The sequence below is a fragment of the Pipra filicauda genome, unplaced genomic scaffold (genome assembly GCF_003945595.2).
Source record: "Pipra filicauda isolate LSUMZ 115617 unplaced genomic scaffold, ASM394559v2 scaffold13_size5146498_pilon, whole genome shotgun sequence".
In the NCBI taxonomy this organism is placed as follows: Eukaryota; Metazoa; Chordata; class Aves; order Passeriformes; family Pipridae; genus Pipra; species Pipra filicauda.
Window position 1 is genome coordinate 2,630,148 of NW_024103874.1, and position 14,090 is coordinate 2,644,237.

The 14,090-nt window shown below is 40.6% G+C and overlaps 1 long non-coding RNA gene across 1 annotated transcript in view; it reads right to left on the minus strand.

The window, feature by feature from the left end:
* The window catches only part of LOC113982380, a 119,572-nt gene extending 105,792 nt beyond the window's left edge, over positions 1 to 13,780 (minus strand). Inside the window, exons 1-4 of the long non-coding RNA XR_005562478.1 lie at positions 11,966 to 13,780; positions 8,270 to 8,347; positions 1,343 to 1,535; positions 1,095 to 1,250 (exon numbers count right to left, since the gene is read on the minus strand). This is a non-coding gene — a long non-coding RNA (uncharacterized LOC113982380). The remainder of the gene's footprint in view (positions 1 to 1,094; positions 1,251 to 1,342; positions 1,536 to 8,269; positions 8,348 to 11,965) is intronic.
* Between the last annotated feature and the right edge of the window lie 310 nt (positions 13,781 to 14,090).

Genomic DNA, 14,090 nt, shown 5'->3' on the forward strand with positions numbered 1-14,090 from the left:
GGACTGTGCCCCACTTCATTGCACCAGATTCCTGCAGAACCTGGAGGGCAGCTTTTGTCACTGAAGAAGGGGTCTGAGTGTACAGGGGGCAGTGACTGGGGATGGGAGGGAGAAAAAAAGAGAAGCAACCCCTTTTCCACCTCGTTTTCTCTCACCAGCCCAGTTTAGCCCTGCTGCCCCAGCCAGCCCCACCCTCCAGGGGTAATTAGAGGTGCCCTCAGGCTTTGGATTGCAAAATTCACTTCTGCCTGCACAGGTGAAATTGGTTTCTTTGTTACTCTGCTAGAATGAGCACAAACAACAAAACCGCTGTTTGTCCACAGTGCTCTTGAAGGATAGTACTAAATCTACTTTGTAAATAGGATGTGGATGGAAACACTGGGAGAAAAAAGAAACTTCAGGAACTAGGTTTTCTGTAAGATGCCTGGATAAGCTGAAGATTTACATCTCTAAAACCAAGCCAGGCAGTCAAGGCAGATTTACACTTTCAGAAATGTCTCAGAAGTTTCCACTGACTGATTTTCTGCTCAGTGACTTCTCCCTTTTGTGAAAAAAACCCCCCAGTTAAGATCAGTTCAGAAAACAGATCAGGCTCTTCCACTGGTCTCCTCACCAACATAACCTTCTTTTCCCTGGAAAATGCAGGGAAGAGGGAGAAAGTTGTATAGACCCAGCAGGCTAAGACATGTTACACATGCTCCTTTTGCCAAGCAATTGGTGGTCAGGTGTAATATGAAATCTGAGCTGGTTAACAGCTCTATCTTGCTAAAAACATGTTCTCCTCCCTTGCTGTGTAGACTGAAGGAATTAAAAATTATTAACTAGAAGCTTAAGCACATTATTTTGCCCAGAGGAAAAGGTAACATGCTTCTGGTGAGACTGTGCAGCCCATAAATTTCTGTGGTATCCAAACATTACCAAGTTACTTTACTTTCCATTTTATCTTCATTTACATAAGTGCACAATGTGCACTCACTGCAGAGGGTTATTTTAATGTAGCAGCAAATTTTGAAAGTGCCAGGCATGGAATTTGTGCTCAAAAGACCAACTCCTTTCCATGGAGAAGACATAGGAGTGGTCCTGCTCTTACTCACCCTCAGACCTGTCAGGCTCAAGGCCAGGGGCACTGAAGGGCAATGGATTCCAGCCATCCCTTCCCCTTGATATAAAAGCTGTGACTTCTAGGATCTTCCATTAACATCTTCTCTAGGAATTCACCCAAATGGCAGCACCAAACCAACAAGGGCTCTCTGAGAACACGAATAAAGCAAATATCAATGAAGACACATAAAGAGGTGAACCCCAACTGCTCAGGTCATAGTTTACATCTGCAATTTCTTACCTTTAAATAGAGTCTGTGCTTGGGTTAGAATGAGCAAAAAGCATTCAGTCTACAAATAAGATTCATAAAAAGAATCTCAGATTTTAAATAATGCATTTTTTTCTCCTAAATGGAGAAAATGAAGGTGCAGTTCCATGATGCTGCTGCATCTATTGAACACCAACTTTCAGCCAAAAAGACTAATCTTCACTTTCTGAAATAGAATAGAATGAAATAAATAAAGTTAGGTTCACTGAATTATTGAAGAATCTACATTCATTTGAGAAAATTATGTAAAGGAAAAAATATTTTTTAAACTGATATTGAAACTATTTTTCTAGAAAAATTACCTTCAGAAGTTAATTTCCACAGCAATTTGTGGAAAAAATATAAGGGCCTTTAATTTAAGTGAACTGGAAACAATGTATTTTTGATTTCCGATCTTCCCATTCAACTGAGGAACCAGAAAAAAAAGTTATTCCCACAGCTTTAGTTGTAACAAATCAAAACTAGAAACAAGCCAGCCTAGCGTGCTGTTCTGATTCCTAATCCTTTGACAAATAATTTATATCTTATATGTAAAAAAGGGATTATTAAACCTCTTCCACTTTTATCTGGAGATTTCCTACCACTACTCAACAGAACTATTAAAAACATTATTTCTTCTTTATGCCCACAAAAATGATTCAGAGGATTGGAACACACCAAGAAGTTTCTGCAGGGCAAGCAAGGGTATTATCTTGAAGAGCTCCAGCTATTCCATGAGAAATAGATACATGCACATCCTTAGCCTAACAAGTAGCTATTTCAAAAAGGGGTAAATTCTTGTCTTACCTCAGGAGGTGAATGTGAGGTGGATTATCTCCCTGTCCTGGGGTAAGAATGTCAGTTTGGCAGCGCTGCCGGGAAGCTGATGCTTTTCAAGTTCACACAACAGTTTGCCCTGAAGTGACTTGTTTGTGTGTCCCTGATCAGAGACTTGTCCCAGCTCAGTGACAGAGCCAGGACAGGACGGGGCAGCCGCTGTGGAGACAGGCTGAGGGAGCTGGGGCTGTTCAGCCTGGAGAAAAAAGGGCTCTGGGGAGACCTTAAAGGAGCTTTCCAAGCTAAAAGGGCTCCAAGAAAGCTGGAGAGGGACTTTGGACAAAGGCCTGGAGTGACAGGACAAGGGGGAATGGCTTCCCACTGCCAGAGGGCAGGGTTAGATGGGATATTGGGAAGGAATTCTTCCCTGTGAGGGAGGCACAGGTTGGCATAGGTTGCCCAGAGAAGCTGTGGCTGCCCCATCCCTGGAAGTGTCCCAGGCCAGGTTGGACAGGGATTGGAGCAACCTGATGCAGTGGAAGGTTTCCCTGCCCATGGCAGGAGGGTGGAACTGGATGGTCACTTCCAACCCAAACCAGCCCTGAGGTCACAGCTAACTGTTTCTTTGGATTTTTTTTCCACAAGTTGTTTAAACCTCCACGTTTACATCTTACTACAGAGAGGACCAGAAAAGACCTAGTCATAAAGTTTTCACCTTTCACTGCAGCAAACACATCCTATACTGGTATTAAAAGAGAAATGAAGTGTCTGCTGAGGTTGTTATTTAAACTTGCTTTCTCAGTGTCATTATAACCCTGCTTTTTTTGTGTCCCTTGTGTTCCTACAGACACCATCACATCCTCTGAGAGCTTCAGGTCAGTCCACTAAGCACAAGAGCTTTTAACCCTTCCTGGACAACGCTCTTTGATTCCTTCCCCATTGAGTAAACCCACTGTAAAACCTTGCCAGGTACAAACATCTCACAGTCCACACACTCCACATGCTAAAAACTGTGACCAAACCAAATCTGGAGCAGTAACCACATTCAATTCTTAACTTTGTGTAACCTCTTCTCATTTCTGACTAAACATTGTACTCGGTGTCATGAATTGAAAGACTGAGAAATACTCTTTAATCACTGGCTCCAGGCCACCACAGGCCTTCAGTCCAACACCCCCAGGCCTACAAGATTGACATTCTGCAGCTTTCAGGTGCATTTTGAAAGAACACGAAGCAGTAAAATGCAGGCAGATGATGAGAATAGATCAAAAATTCTCTCTTCAATTAAGGCCAGAAGACACTAATAAGTGGTTTGCAGGTAACTGGTACAGTTTCAGATATGAAACTACTGAGCTACAACATTCTGAGCAGAGTTTTGGTGTTCACAACCACCTCATGCCTGAGAGTGAACAGAAGTGCAACTCCCAGCAAACCCCCCTGTTCCAGGTACTGGGCAGATGTAAATGGAGCCATTAGTCGCTCAGAAGTGAAAAGCTCCATCCCAAAGAGTATTTGCACAAATGGAAAATTATGGAAATCATCTGTGTTAGCTTTGAAGATGAAAAGTTCAACACTTGCAAGGCAAAGTGATGTTATAGCAGATACTACAGAGCTGATTAAAACAGCTGGACTGATCAGCAGCAGTTAATTGCAATATGAAATTCCCAGCACCATTAGTGTTTGGTTAAAAAATCCACATCAAAAAGAGTAGAGACCTATCCAATTTTAATATTTCCCGCCTTTATAATATATGGGCAAAATATAGGTTTGCTTGGCCTTTTAGTTTTGTTTAGTTCACGACATGTCCAAACAGCTCATGTAAAGCAAGAATGAGAGTTCTAGAATCTTAATTTCCAGTTTGCCGCTAGATATTGCCTGCTTGCAACAAGTAAAACAGAAAACACTAGATGATAAAACATGGGGGAAAAAAAGAACTATTGTTTTATGTATGTAACTTTTAAATCTTAATCTAGCCAAAGAAGTTACAAAAAAAATTCAGTCAGATGAAACACCTGTTTGAAACATTTACTTAGCAAACATGTGCTTTTCTTGGGGAAAAAGAAATATAAAAAAAAATTAAATAAGATATCTGAGCTAAGGGAAATAGATTGCTTTCACATGTCTTGTCTGAAGATTTAGGGTTTTTTTTGCCAGTAAAGATGCTATTTTAAAGTTATAATTAGAGCTGGCTTGAAAGAAGCTGTGAAAAGATATGTGTTGGCAATTTGACCAAATGAACTCCAGTTTTGATGAAAGCCAGCCAGCCAGCTTGAGTAACATCATTTACAAGCATTACAAAGCCAGTGTCATTTAGTTCTTAATTTTAAGTTCTTCATATTTCTGATGGTAGTAAATCTCTTGACACAACACCCATTCAATGTAACGTTACACTGGCAGGCACAAAAAAGTGGCTTCTCTACCTTGTCATGACAGTTTTGCCATTCAAGCTCTTCTCAAATGCTGCTTTTTGGCTACTAATGTTGTGCAATGATTATGAAAGAGGCATTTTGTATTTTCCAAAGGGTATTTTACACAGGCAGCTGACTCCCTCATTCCTACAGCACCTCAATGGTTATTTCTCATCCTACAGGGCTTCCATTATGTATTTTTATTATCAGAATTAACCAAGAAGAATGACTCACGCTTAGTGGGAAGGAAGGTAAGTTCAACACAACACTATGAAACATGCTCGAGTCATAAACTGAACTCACAGCAGTGTGAAGCTTTAACAACTGGCTCATGTAGACTGTTCTCTTCTCTATCATTTCCAAAAATACAGTTCTGTTCCAAGAGTGACAAAATAACAAATGGTTCCTGCTTCGTTTCAGTGATGGTACAGCAATGGGTGCTTTGGCTGGTTTTCCTAAACTGATGTAAAACAAAGTGACATGAAAAGGAAGGAAGGGAATGGAGAAACTACAACCTTCTAACTGTGTTCCTGAATCCTGTATGCTCAAGCTGCAGCCCACTCAATTATCTAATTCTTCCTCTGCTGAGTATTTTTATAGCATTTTGTCTTGCAGTTCCATTTTAACTCTCTGTAGTGATTAAAGCAAGTTATTTTACTTGCATTTCTGCAGCGTGACACACCTCGATGTCAGGAAATTTCTTCCTGAAATTGAGTTGAACGGTGGCTTTGGGAAGTATCAGGTGTGTTGAACACCAGCTGGTGTTAAAGTTGAGCAAGCTGTTATTTGACTACCAGAGTCCCAAAGACAGGTGGTGCCATTGCTCCATCCAGCAGGCCCAAGTGTCTCATTTTTTTCCTAGAAGGTGGCATAAGTCAGGCTTTGGTCTATTCTGGGCAGAGAAAAAGGTACCTTAGCTCAGCTGATGATCATCCACTGACAATTTTACTGTCAGTAGGTACAAAGTACATTTAGTGAATGTTAAGCTAAAAGCCAACAGACTCATTCCATGAGGTACATGAAACATTTAAGTGCTGTGACATTTCGGAAACACCAACAGTGTGGATGTGGGAGCCTTTATCATTATGGTCCACATAGGTTCAAACCCCAGTTCATGTCTCATTTGGGCCATAAGATTGTCTATACTACTCTTTCCTTATAGTGTTAACTGTAATAAATACCATTTTAAGGATACTTTAGAGAAGCTTAGTGCCTTTCTTGCTGGGATCATAAGGGACCAGCACCTCCTGGTGCAGAACACATGTATCTGTAGATCACACCTTGCTTGGTAAGAGACCTGTGCAAAAGCATGCACAGGTTTCCACCTTTTTTGTGCTAAAAGAAAGCCATTAAGATGAAAAATTTTCAGGTAGCTCTGACACATTGCATTGATCAGACACCCCCACACTGTCCCTGTGTCCTGAGCATTGTTGTCCTGCTCAGAAAAATATAATCCCTTCTGCAACAGCCCATTCTGGGCAGACTGGACTGACTCTCACTTAGGCCATAAAAGTTAACTGGGGATTGAGGACAATAGCCAGACACCACTTTAAAACTCTAGTGCCCTAAAGGGATAAATATCAACATATTTTTCAAGTCCAATTAACATTTTTGGCTCCAAGTGTTTGGCAGAAGGAGAAGAGTAAACCTTTTATAACTTGCCTTTGCATGGATTACCTATTAGGAGTTCATTTATTAACTAATAAGGTCAATGTGAGTCATTTTTCTAGTGTGTAAATTTGGCATGCTGATACTTTCCTACTGCTGAGACTTGTCCTCATGGGATGTATTACCTGCTGTGTTATTATGCTTTAACACCTCACTGTTATATATTCTTCTTATTGTCAGGTAACTTGAAATATGTGCTTTGCTCAGAGGCACAAATTTCTCTATTTCTCTCGCTGGCAGAAGAGGGACAGACTCCCTAGATCCTAAAGTCACTGCCCAGGGTCTGACTGATGGGACTGCACGGCAGGAAGGGGGACTATTTCTGACAGGATGCAGGTTTAAATTACAATTCTTTCAAAATTCTGGTAAAAATGCTGTTCTGAAGAAGTTGTGGGGAAGCAGCTTTGAGAGAGGGACACAGGAGTTAGAGAAAGGAAGGAATGCAGCCCTCACAAGCTGTTTTATCAGCACTCCTAGAAGGAATGGATACTGTGGTGAATTTTAGGACAGAGAAAAAAATCCCTTTTGTGGTACTTCATTTTAAAACAGGAATTCAAGCACTTTTTTTTTTTTTACAGAATGCCTATAGCTACTCAACTCTGCATATGACAGCAGCTTATCCTGACAGAAAAAAATGGTAACAACTATTTCTAGACCTTGAAGCAAAATCAGGGCATATGGGATGTGAGGGACTATGCAGTTCCTGTAAGGACTTTTGAAGGCAATTCCTGGAAAGAGTCTAGATCCAAGATTTCCTAGAACACCTGGGAAAATTCCTAGGAAGGGAAATTACTAGAACAGCACAGGAAGTACCTCAAGATCTAGATGCAGGAATTGCCATGACAGTGAGAAAATCTCAAGAAAGGGTGTAGGTCCAGTAAAATCTAGAAAGGATCTGAGTCCAGGAATTCCTGGAAAGATTATACATTCAGGAATACCTGCAAAGGTCAGGGAAATTCCTAGAAAAGATCTAGATCAAGTGATTCCAAGAAAGTGCTAGGAAATTCTTTGAGAATTTCTCAATAAAGTAAATCATAGCATAGGTCTCAATCTAGGTCTTCCTGGGAAGGCTCTTGATCCAGGAAGTCCAGAAAAACTCCTGGAAAACTCTACATATTCCGGAAAAGTTTATAGATGTCAGAATTTCAAAAAAGACTGTAGCCTGAATGTTGTTTATTCCAAGTTGCTTAAACAAATTGAGTAATTTTTACATTTCATCCCTTGACTTAAAGCCAGTAACAGTTTCCATGTGGCCAAATCACTTCCCAGCTGAGCATTCCTGTACTGGAAAGGTAAATAGAAATGGAGTCTCTCTTATGAAGTTTCTTCATTACTCATGAAGAAGAGCTACAGAAAACCCCAAACAATTGTACAGGGACACCTGTGAGTTATTTTTTGTCATAGAAGCAATGTGGGCTTTATCACCAAGTACTTCAAACCAATCCTGGTTAGGATTTCAAGTTTAACGCTCACATAAACAGACTGGTGAACTAATTTTGGGATCTGCAACTCGGGGTAGGGTTTTTTTTAGCCTGGTCTATTTAGGCTCTAATGTGATGAATACCATTGTCATGAGTAGGGTCTGTCCCATCCCCACATATCCCATTTACACAGCTGGCCCCAACATTTAATCTCCTCAAAATCCAGTTCACTCCCCTCCAGCTGCTCTGACTCAATGCTGACAGTGACATTTCACTGCAGTACAACAAGTGGCTCTGCCTCTCAGCACCAATTTGTTAAGTAAGGAAACATCATTCTGAGACAATCCCTTTGCTGACCACAGCTGCACTAATCACTCCCTGTAAATAGAACAGCAGATGAGGAAAACTTTGGACTTCTGGGCTGCTCATTATCTTCTGAGGATATATTTTTTTCTCCAATCACTGCCACATTTTAAGCTACAGCCTTTCCATCTTCTGCTCATAAAATAAGCTGGAAGATATCAATGATGTCGCTGAGAAAGTCCCCCCAAAAGCACACAGGAGCTTTAAAAGGACTAAGCACAAACATACCAAGGTCTCTGACAGCTGATTTCAAAAGGATATAGGAAAAGACAGAAAAAACCCACCTCAAGGTACAGGTACTCCAAAAGAAAATAATGCAATTTTCTCTTCTGGGGGCATATGGAAGATGGGCCATATGAGATCTAGAAAAATACGGTGTCAATCACATAAGGAAACACCATCTAAGGAAACGAACACATTCAGTCATGCAGCATTTTCCCTTTAAATCACCATTTCTCAGAGTTTGCTTATGTGTTTTACATAGATTCACTCCTTTCATTTTTTGCTCAGATCATAATGATTTGAGGTAAAAGTTTTTCTAAGGACTAAGCTAAACCAGAACTAGATTCCTCCCAGGTTATCTGTACAGAATGCAGAAAAGCATCAGCATTCAGTCTTACAGTAAAAACAGCCCATACATTAATTACTATAGGGGACTTTTCCTGGCTACATTACAGATCCCAGTGAAACTCAACTGAGCAAGAATTAAATGTTGATGAAAGAAATCACCAAGAATAACAACAATTGTGTAAAATGAAATGCCAGAAGTGCTAAAATCTTGGTTTAATATACTCTATTTTGTACAAAAGACAGTAGGATTCTTTAGAAATGGGAAAAAAAGCCTTTCATATTTAACTTCACACTGTAGTTCACCACACCCTACTTTGGAAAAGATACAATCCCGGAGTGCTCTCTAGTGGCCGCCAGTCAAAAAACCTCTGTAGCCTGTACTCCCAAGTTTAAAAATACACAAAATAACCAAAAATATTCGGTTGCCCCTGTAGTCAGCCATGACTCCCTGAAAAAACCGTGCTTCTGACAAAGAGGATCAAACCCAGGGCACAGGGAGCCCCTCTGCAACAGCTTGTAAAAACGGGCTTGAAACACCTTTAGTTACAATTAACCAGAGCTGAGGTTCTGAATGTGAATAGAAAGTGAAAAAAAATTAATAATCTGTTTAAATGAGAACAAATTCAGATTCTATTTTGTCTCCAGACCCGTTGACCTGACGTCTTTACCAGCTCACTGAGGAGCAGACAGTAACTTAAGGCACAGTCAGCTGCAGAGGAAAAGGTAAGTTACATTCCTTCTTTTCCCTTGGTAAATGTGATCACATTCCTGCATATTTAATAAATTGTTTTGAAGCTGCTTCAAAACCAAACTTTATCACCTTTTCCAGGTACATGAGCCGGTCACTGGATAGGAAGAGATTCAGTATCAGAGAATGTAAAATTATCTATTAAGAAATTATCAAGTCTAGAGAGAGAGAAGGCACTTGTGTTTGTGTCAGCCTTCTGCACTGACTCAAGGCTTGTTCTTTCCTAAGGACTGAATTCCATAACAAAAATGCAAATATTGATGTGCCTGACATTATATAGAACAAACTGAACATGGTTAAGTATATAAGGTGTCTCACAAATTGGGATCAAAATGTGGGACCCTTTGACTCTTGAACAAACTCCAGTTGTGCCAGATTTCTTCCTCATCCTACAAATGGTGGTGTGAAGGGAAAACCATTCCTTTCTGCTCCATCTGGACTTCTCAGCTGGGACTATCACGTTGCAAAATGGGTGCCTATTTTGGGCTATTAAAAGTGTCTTACTGTGCTTAAAACACAGGTCATAAAACAGGCCTGAGGCTTCTCCCTTTCCCTGAGCTTCCCACATCAGAGCATCACATGAAGACAATGCAGAGCCCAGGGTAAATCCTGAGTGCTGGGAGGCAGAGGACAGGGATGATGCACGTGGAGAGCTGTGGTTCACTGGGCTGACCCTCTCCAGGAAGTTCAGCAGGACACAGCCAGCAAATGCAGCTGTGTGGAACCTGCACATTCCACACCCCAGCCAAAAGCAGGACAAGGAGGGACTGTTAAATTTCTTACTTCAATTTTTATCTTATGTGGGGATTCTTTAAAAAAAAAAAAAAAAAGAGGTACATTTTCAAAACTCATTGGGCAAATATCTGTCTCTGAGAATTCCATGGTATTTGTATTGAGTACAAAAAGTACAACAGGTCAGAATGCCCTGAGGGAAAGGCAGATTCTGGGAGCATCCAAGCCAACCATAGTGCTGAAATATGAAGCAGCCCAGACAACAACTGACCCACATTCCATGACAGTGCCAAGGCAGAGTGGGAGTGCAAGGAGATGTACTCTGAAAAAAAATACCCTTATTTTTAGAGTAGCACAACACTAAAACCTGAAAACACAGGATTTCTGCTACCAGTAGTGTTGAACTTAACCTTGTGACCAAGAAGATAATAAAATCAAGAACCACGTCAGTATGATTTCCAAGAGTGGTGTGGAGAGCTACACAAATATTTCAAAGCAGAGGGAAAAAAATAATCCATCAAAAGCTACCTCGTAAGTGAAACTGCAAACCCCAGAGTTGTGTGTAAAACGTTGGGAAGAACTGCACCCTTGGCTGGAATAGCACTAAAGGATCAGTCCTGAAGGAAAACCAAACAGAAATTCCAGTCCAGAACACAAGCTGCAGGGAGAAGAACTATTCACATTATGTTAAACATGGTATTTCTGTGGGATCAAGGCCTAAAGATTTAGTCTCTTGTAAAATGTCTTACTAATGAGAAGTTATACATTGGTATTTGTTCCTTCAGATGCATAAATAAAGGCTGGATGGCAAAATTACCCTTCAGAATAATTCAGTAATTCCTGTGGCTCTCTCGTAGGCACAGCAAGAATTTCCTCAGTGTTTCCTCAGTGGATTCTCTCAGCTCCATCAGATATTTATTCAGCCAAATAAAGAACAAATTGCTGAGTGTAAAACCACTGCTAAAGGTCTGCAGCATCATCCATTAGCTCCAGGATTTCCTTGACAGCACAAAGGAATTGCAGGCTGCCAATTATAATTAATTTGAGCTCCCTATGGTCTTAAGCAGAGCTCCTCATTGCCCTGGATAGGAAAATGCAGGTTAAAACCCAAGAGTAATATAAAATGGACCCAAAGCTGGTCCCAGGCACTGTGTTTTACAGAATTGGATGTATCTCTGTAAACAATGTGTAGGTGACATTGGCATTGGGCAGAATGCACAAGCTGTGGCATTTTTACAGTGTCTCTGGTCTCCTTTTCAGGAAATCCAGTCAGAGCTCACATGAAAATTTAACAAGTACATACTGTACCATTCAGATGCACATATATAACATCTTTACAAATGGAGAAAGAGATTGATTTTGACAGCTTCAGTTCATGGTGCATTAATAAACAGAATTTTTGTAACAGCCATGAAGCCAAGGGAGAAAGAAGACAAAATGTTAAAATAATTCATGACTTCTGAATGATTTTGAAGCAGCAAACCTACTGGCATCTCCCCTGACTGATCTAGTTGGACTTATTTCCAGTTTATTCTTTCTAGGAGGGGGGAAAAAGGCAACATCAGCAAAAAAAACCTGTTTGCCAATTTATTAAACAAGAGTATGATTACCTAATTCTAAATACCACAGTCATACAATCCTTAGCTGTGTGGACATCCACCTCCAACACACCTGCTTACAAAGGACAAGCAAGATTACTGAGGATTCATTCTTGTAAATAATTAATGGCATATTTAGCAAAGATTTGTGTTCCAAGTCTCTGTATTTCCCATTAGGTTAGAATAAAACATTTTTAGACTACATGTTAATGTAGTCTAAATGTAGTCCGTGCAACCGGACCTTGAAACTTGAAGGACTTGGCCCTGCAGAAGTAATTTGTAGGAGAGAGGCTTAAAATATCTGGGTGGTACACAGATGGTGTTAAACTCACCTCAGGAATTCCTTTTCAATGCATTCTTTTGTGTCCAGCCCTAGAAGGACATAATTATATAAAAATAAGAAGCACAAGTGAAAACGGTGGGACTCTTTGTAGAAACCATCTGACTTTTGACCTCACTGGAAGAGTGTGCCAGGCAAGGCTGCATTTTACTTGGTGGATAAAGATGTTAAAGGGTTTGATTCCAAAATACATGAGATCACAGCTGCATAGTCTGAAGGTGTTCTCCTGATTACAGTTTGCTGCTGTTTGGAAGCAAAGTGTATTTTACAATAGCACAGAAATTTCCATGATGAAACTGTTCTGACTTTGCTTCTGATAGTGTCAGTCTCCAGCCTTGAGTCATGCAACAGGAGATCCATCCAATTCTGCCTTGGGCTCACTTTTCAGGCTAAAAGTTCACCAGTAGGACTGACCCCAGAGAAACCACCACTGCCTCTGTCCATCAGGTGAATTGAGATTAAATTGCTGAGCAGCCTGACCTTCCAAAGCCTGCAGCAAGGTGGCATTGGCACCATTAAGAAACAGCACACTGAGCTGCAATACAGCAGGTGAGGAGCTGTCACGACACAACTGTCCAAGAAATTATACTTCAACAGAAAAACAAGTTAGCTCAGTCTTTGCTGAAGAATAATTTCTCAAAAAGACTCTCTGCATCTGCAAAAGAGCAGAAGCACAACCCCCACAGCAGTGATCTTACTGTACATACATATTTTGCCTAAATGAGGATGTAAAGCACTACATAAATCCTGACTTCATCTCTTAGAAAGCAGTAACTTTACTGTGTAGGAATGTTATTAAGTCCTAGTTTTCCTTAAGATGAAACTAAAAATTCCTGAATTTAAAGCTATTCTGCTTTCCTTCTCAAGTCTTGCTTCAGAAGTTGGTGAGCAGGAGGTTGAATAGATGGAACCATCCCAAAGATTACTCTATCCCAGGTGGATATAAAACTAAATAATAGTTTTATTAGGGAATAATAATAATAATATGGGAACTGGAACCATGACTTTTGGGGAGTTGTGATACACGACTTCAGTCTCAAAACAGATATTGCTCTTCTAAGCTGGACCTTGTTTATTGTGAGTTCTAATCAATGTGGTCTTTCATCTTCTTGTCTTCAGCTGCTGATTGACTCTAAACTTCCTATATTTCCTTCCACAAACTGAAGCCCAAGTTAGCTCTTAATTATATGAGGTTGTAGCTTCTGTGAGATGCTCATAAATCCTGAATATTATGATCTTCACTATATTTCAGGTCCTCAGGAACTGCAAACTGTGACCTACTGAAGGAACCTTGGTCACTCATTCCATGTTTCACTGACCCCTAAAGTATTTTAACTCCCCAACAGCCGAATTTCTTGTGGATCATGGTCAGCGTGTGAAACACCAGCTGCTGAAGTCCTGTGTTACCCAAGAAATGGAACTGATGGTGATAACAAAATGCCATTGAAGTAAATGTTGAAACACCAACGTGAATTGAATCAGAATTTTGCCCTGCAGCTCTGCATCAAAGATTCCTCAGCTCTCATCCAATTAGCACAGAACATCACTTTTCTCTTTCCACTTCTGCTGACAACTGAATGATCTTCACTATTCGAATTAATTTGAAAAAATTACATGTCACAATTATTCCAGATTTGGCAGCAAGATGAGATCTGAATCAGAATGTACTGTTTGCATGCAATACATAATAAAGAGAAATGACATCTCTGATAAGGGTACAAGTTATCCAAACTTAGGTTGGATATTAGAAAAAGGTTCTTCCCCCAGAGGGTGGCTGGGCACTGAACAGGCTCCCCAGGGCAGTGGGCACAGCACCAAGGCTGAGCTCAGGAAGTGTCTGGATGATCCTCTCAGGCACAGGGTGTGACTCTTGGGGATGGGTTGAACTTGATGATCATTTTAAGTCCCTTCCAAGTCAGTATATTCTGTGATTCTGATGGTCTTCCTTTCCATTTTTCCCCACCTCTTCCTCTCCTGTTCCTTCCCATGTAAAATGCCAGCAGGAGCACTGGAGCTGTGAAACAAAGCCAACGTGGAACCCAGCGAGTCCCAGAACAGCTCTGGAGTATCAGAGATGTTCATTGTGAGTGTGCACACCAGGCCACCAATAAACAAGT